Raw genomic sequence first — 7,500 nt, 5'->3', positions numbered from 1 at the left:
GGGGTTTCTCCAAACACTGTTTCACAACAACGATACAAATCCGAAGGAGAATTAGCGAGTGACCATCATGTTATACTTATGTTCTTTTCTCGCTGCTGTTTTCGCAAGATGTAAAAAATAACAACGAAGAATCTCTAGAGAAAATGAAATCTATTGAAGATGATAAAATGATTAATTTGTTAATGGTATCTATAGAATTACAGTTACAGTGGGTAAACTTAGTTTTGAAAGATATTTAGAATAGAGATTTGAGTATACGCTAATGTGCGTAAGTAGACCAGGTTAACTTTTGATAACGATTAAACTCAAACAGGAAATTTAACGTAGACATCACATTGGAATTGGTCGTATATGAAGTTTGGTGTTACTAAGCGAAAGTTATAACCTAAATAATACTACAAGTGTCTCTCCATATTCTGAACAGATATTTGAGTTCAATACGTTTAAAATTTCATGAAATCTTAGAGTGCACAGCTATGTTAGTTCGATTGTCATAGAAATAATTCTATGAGGCCATTCTGTAAAGTTCTAGTTTAAGAGAAAATAGGTTAGATCAAATATATATTATATATATATATATATATATATATATATATATATATATATATATATATATATATACATATATATATATATATATATATATATATATATATATATATATATATTTATATACTATACATTACATATATATGTATATATATATATATATATATATATATATATATATATATATATATATATATATATATATATATATATATATATACATACATACATACACACACACACACACATATATATATATATATATATATATATATATATATATATATATTATATATATACATATATATATATATATATATATATATATATATATATATATATATATATATATATATATATATATATATATATATATATATGCGGGAATGAACTTTTCCATGTGTCACATTTAATTTCTGGCAATAAAAAATAATTACGTACTGTATATGTAAACATAGCCTTACACATATGAAAAGAATATAATTAAACATATGTGTTCCACCTTTACAAACATACCACTAAAATACTTGAACATGTCTTACCAGCAGGGTGAGTGATTCTTTTAGGTCATTATAAATATCTTCTCTTTTATTACTATGGCATGCATGTAATAAGCACGATTGATATAGATAACCTCCCATTTCTCTCAGATTCATCACACAAGCCATGACTGTAATACCGGAATGTTATAAGTAATAAGTATATAGTCTACTTACTTTATTAAAAGCTTGACCTAACCGTTTGATAGTAAGTGGCCATTCGAGTAACTTATGCCAGAAAACTTCAAATCAACCAATCAATCAATCGGGTAACTTATGTGTAATCTAAATGAACAGATTATATCATAATTAGTTAAGGTTTTCGAGTCTTTTTAATAAGCAGAAATATTCTGTAGGGAGAAGATTTTTATTCAATAGACAAAACATCATAAAGTTGATTTGTCCACCTTAAAGTGAAAGACAAAATTTGTTTGTATTTTTTTTGGCAGAGGCTGATGTTACTAGTTACTATACTCTCTCACACTGACCAAGTCTATTGAAAAAAAGCGAATGAATAAAAAAATAATTATATGACTTAATAGCATGAGGAATGACACTAATCAACCAACCGAATTTGTTTGTTTTTCAATGTGAATGCATTAAAGATCCAGTGAATGTTGGGATGCAATGAGCAGAATTACTTATGGGGATACATTATGTATCTTGGGGATACACAGAGTGAACTGGTCACATCACTTCAGTCATTCTAAAGGACAAATTCATTTCGACGTCGTTATCAGAAATAGTCTCCAGATTTTGATTTATATAAAAATTTCATTCATAAATCTGCTCTTTTTAATATTCAAATAAAAATATTAAAATATTTTAAATAAGTTACAGAAGTTATGTTCGGAGAAGTTAGCCTTTAGTTAAAACTGAATGAAATATGAGGACGAAAAAATAATCTTTTAGCAATGAGATATAATCTCTATAAAGATAAAAATATGATCTAAATTACTGATAAAGAGATAAAACTCACATAGCAACGAACGTAATGCGTTTAACGTAATATGCTTCAATACCACCTATTCACAAATAAAGAAATGAAACGATAGAAAAGTATTACCATATGGCTGACGCATAAAACGTCCTTAATAAACCTACTTAAGGGCTTAATTGATCTCCGTTCGGGGTGTGGTAACAATGTTGACGGATGGTGTTGCAACATAGCACTTGACAGGGGGGGGGGGGGGAAATTGCCACCTCTCGAGACGGTAGCATTGAAGGAAGGAAAGGGGGGTGGGGGTTAGTTCTGTCTATTCGATAGGTTCTAGTCTATGCCATTACATTGTGGATCCTTGATTGTAGCAGTGAAAGTTTTTTAATGATGGGATTCCAAGTATTCTGATAGCTATTAGAGGAGGAAATTTGTCTTTTGATATATTTATGGAAGGTCGATATTTTCTTCTTGGACTGATATAGTTGTTGTTATTGCTGTCAAATCATTAAATCATTATGTTATTAATGTATAAATAGTTTATTATTTTTATAAGTACTAATGGCTAAGCTTAATATAGCAGCATACAAAAAAACTGGTATTAATTTATAATCCCCTTCAAGATTGAATAACATAAATAATTAGGTAGTTTTCAAATTAAAATTTAATGGAATTCAATTTATTATTTGTATACTGAATGAAAGAGTCATATTAAACAAGCAGGGAGAAATAGTTTCCCGAATCCTTGCGTGTAATACCCGTAGATTTCACCGTTTTAAATTTCTAAGAAAATTATGAAAATGAATGAAAATATGAGTGCATCCAATCAAAAAATTACAAAATTGCGTAAAATATTTATGTTGAGACGTGGAGGCGATTCAATTTTGAAACTCCTAGGTCAAAGGGCAAGATCAAGAAAAAGATCGAGAAATAAGCTTCCGTGGCGGAGGTCTGCGCTCTACAGAGTGCCCCTTTAGTTTTTCAATCTGATTCTCAATTTTACTTCATATTACAATCATGAACAATAAGTCCTCTTTAGCAAATGGCTAAAATATTGCATGTAACCTTCACTCCAAAAAATCTTATCTAATCAGTAATGGGTTTCAATGAGACATGAGAAGCTATCTACGCTCGTAAGAATTAATCATTATCAATAAGAATAAGTCACGCTAACGACACCTGCCGATGAATCCATCAATGGAACTTTTCATTCATCAATCATACAGCAATGAAGCAAGTAGATCAGATAATAGAGTCAGTACAACCATCTGCCAGATCGATGTGCTATCCGTCAATCAATCAATACAAAATGCTTAGTTTAATTGTTAGAGAGAGTGCTTTCACGCTTTATTCATGCAAGCACACATATACATGCACACTATACAATTCTTCACCCAAGGGGTTAACTACTTCAATGTAATTGTTCAGTTGCTACTTCCCTATTGGTAAGGGTAGAACAGACTCTCTAGCTATATTAAGCAGCTCTTCTAGGAGAAGGACACTCTAATATCAAAACATTGTTCTCTAGTCTTGGGTAGTACTATAGCCTCTGTAACATGGCTTTCCACTCTCTTGGATTAGATTCTCTTGCTTGAGCGTACACTCGGGTACGCTGTTCTATCTTGTTTCTCATCTTGTTTTGTTAAATTTTTATAGTTTATGTATGAAATATATATCTTAATGTTGTTACTGTTCTTATAATATTTTAATTGTTAATTACTGCTCTTATTTCCACGTTTCCTTTCATCACCTAGGCTATTTTCCCTGTTGGAGCCCGTGAACTTATAGCATTCTGCTTGCCAACTAGAGTTGTAGCTTAGCAATTATAATCATATAAAGGAAAAACGAAGTCATTGCTAAACCAACTCTTCCACTTAGAAGTGAAGTATTGGTATTGATTTATTCTACAACTTTATTCCAGGTGTGACCAGGTTATGTAATGGGATTCTTAATCGGGTAGTTGAATCGGTGAAACTTCAAAAGTTCAAACTTGCAGCGAATGACATAAATCTTTTTATAGTTTATGTATGAAAGAACTATTCTAATGATGTTACAGTTATTAAAATATTTTATTCTCATTGTTCATTACTTCTCTTGCAGTTTATTTATTTCGTTGTTTCCTTTCCGCACTGAGCTACTTTTCTTTGTTGGATCCCTTGGGTTTTCAGCATCCTGCTTTTCCAATTAGAATTGGAGCTTAGCTAGTAATATTAATTCCAATGGTAATAATAATAATAATAATAATAATAATAATAATAATAATAGTAATAACAATAACAACAATAATAATAACAACAACAACACTAATAATAATAATAATAATATTGAATGCAGTTGAAAGAAACAAAAATTAAAGCTGTTGAGATGAGCTGTTTTGTGTAGTATATTTGGCGTAAGACGAATTGCTAGAGTGAGAAATGTTGAAGAAAACGTAAGAAACGCGGTTAAAACATTAAAAGTTTAAAGGCCCAACATGAATGGCAGAGGCAAGGGACAGTGATATTGACCTAGCAAGTAGGACAATGCCCTAGAGACTGATCATATATAAATATGATCAGCACCCAATCTCCTCTCCACCTAAGCTAGAACCAGGAAGAGCCAGGCAATACCTGCTGATGACTCAGCAGGTAGACCTGTAGGCTCCCCCCTTAACTCACAAGGATGATCAGGTGGCAGACAGTAAAGGAACTAAAGAGTTTAAGCGAGACTCGTCACCAGGAATGGATGTTACCAATAGGCCACAACAAGCCCTGAAGATAGCTAAGCGTATTCTGACGTGGTTTAATAATGTGGAAAGGGCTGAAAGGCGTAATGTGCGAAGAGGGGTCGATGTGCTGTTAATGAGCCTTCTCTGCAGATGTAAGAAAAAACTGTTATTGTAGATTTACTGCACAATGGGCTCATCCACGATTCAGAAGTTAAAGGATGAATGTGGCAGTGACTTGTGTTATTCTTCTCTGAAGCCACCTCTTGTCGGGGAAACGGCTTAATGATAATAAGAGATCAAACAAGGTTCTGCTTGAATTACATTGAGAACACAAGGTATATACTTTAGTTTTTGAAATGGCACCCTGTTGGGATATCAGTATTATCTGGCATGAATAAAATCATTGGTTTGTTTTAAACTTTCAACATTCTGAAAACAAAGGCAATTCTTTACACTGATAAGATTCCAGGAAATGTCAAATTTGTGATACAAACTGTAGGCTTGCGTTTTGCATCGAAAATCAACCGAAGTCTACAAAAGTAAGATCGAACACAACATACGTCCTATGACCAGACACCAGACAATTATAAGACCATGACGCATAAGCCTGATAAGGATATCAGACGTGAAAACCTTATAAATTAAAACTAAATCAAGCAATGTAGTTCTCAGCACTAAGGCAGTCTATTCTAAAATGTATATCACACAGGACATTGACAGCACGATAGGCAAGTTTGTGACGTGTAATGCAGGTGGGATTATATATATATATATATATATATATATATATATATATATATATATATATATATACATGCATACACACACACACACATATATATAATATATATATATATACATATATATATATATATATATATAATATATATATATATATATATATATATATATATATATATATATATATATATAACCTAAACGTTGTGGAAAGGTTTGTGTATCGCCATGATCAGCAAAGCTGTATTAGATAGGGTCCCCATACTAAGTTGGTATACTATGAGCGATAAGACAAAAGTCTACCACCATAGCAATCCACACTGGCTGCCGTGGTGATGAAAACTGGGCAAACCTCTGCCATGAACTGATGCCTTTGTCCTGCATTAGACTAGAAACGGCTGTATTCTTGTTGTTTGCTGATATATATATATATATATATATATATATATATATATATATATATATATATATATATATAATATGTATATATATAATATATATATATAAATATATATATATATATATATATAATATATATATATATATATATACTATATATATATATATAAGAAAGCAATGCAGTGTATACATATGAAAAACCAACAGAGACCAACCAAACATGAGGCATATTACAAACGCCCAGAATCCCCACCAACTATGGCCCGAAACGCCTCTGCAAAAGTGACTTCTTCCCCTGAGCGCCTCTCAAAGAGCAGATACAAATGAGCCTAAACGACGTCCGACGCCCCCTTATCTGATGAGAAATGTCTCTCTTTGGTATTTCTATATAGGCTATAATATCTAATTTATATAACGCAGCTGCCGTAGGGGGGGGGGGGGAGGTAGATTCCCGCTGAAATACTCGTAGTAACAAGATACTGATTGAATATATAACAAGTTTATTGTGGTCTGAACTCGGTGGAGCTGCTAGAGCCGTTTCCTATACTTATACTTTATACTTTATATATACAGTATATATATATATATATCTATATATATATATATATACATATATATATATATATACATATATATATATATACATATATATATATATATATATATATATATATATATATATATATATATATATATATATGTGTGAATGTGTTTTATGTATATACATACATCTATATACACATTGATGGACATATACATATATACACACGCACACACAAATATATATATATATATATATATATATATATATATATATATATATATATATATATAATATACATATATATATAATATATATATATATATATATATATATATATATATATATATATATATATAATATACTGTACATATAAATAAATACATTTATGCATAAATATTCATAAGCAAATATCACACAATCACACGCACACATATATACATTATTACACCATATGGCCTCCTCAAAACGGTGACTCCTTTGTCTTCGCTTTGTAATCATCACCTATTGCATACAACCGCCTGATGCTTATTACATATCTCAATTACCTATATTTACCCCGATTTACTTGCTTCCTTTGTATAGGGACTAACACTTAAGTGTGTCTGTGTCATTTTGCCGACACGCTCTTTGCATATTCGGAGCAATGTATCATAACCTCATAAGGGTGAAATTTGACTGTTAGTGAGATTCAACATCGCTGAAAGGTACAAGGTTTCTCGCTGATGTTCGGAGAACTACATACGTAGTAATCTCTCTTGCTTTCCGAAACGTATGATGTAAGACTTGATAACAGTATTTCTACTCTGAAACTAAAGTCAAATACTATATCCCTTGAGGTAAAGTAATGAAGAAAATATAAACGCCATGCTGATACACTAGGATACGAATGGCTGAATTGGTGTCACATGACAGTCACGGTCATTTACAGCAGACAGCAGTAGTGCCATGAGAAAATAAACAAGAGCAACTGCATCAATAATATTAAAAGAAATAATAGTAGTAGTATCTTTTATAACATTATTGATAGTATCCTGACAAATAGAAGCGATACAAGACTGATAAAATTAAAAATGGTTTCATAAGATCT

At 31.1% G+C, this 7,500-nt stretch overlaps 1 protein-coding gene across 1 annotated transcript in view; it reads right to left on the bottom strand.

The window, feature by feature from the left end:
- Positions 1 to 7,500, bottom strand: part of LOC137648219 (uncharacterized) — a 90,925-nt gene that overhangs the window by 81,441 nt on the left and 1,984 nt on the right. The gene's annotated exons all lie outside the window — the stretch shown is intronic.

The sequence above is a fragment of the Palaemon carinicauda genome, chromosome 10, assembly GCF_036898095.1.
Source record: "Palaemon carinicauda isolate YSFRI2023 chromosome 10, ASM3689809v2, whole genome shotgun sequence".
NCBI lineage: Eukaryota > Metazoa > Arthropoda > Malacostraca > Decapoda > Palaemonidae > Palaemon > Palaemon carinicauda.
This window is presented reverse-complemented; position numbering and strand designations above follow the sequence as displayed.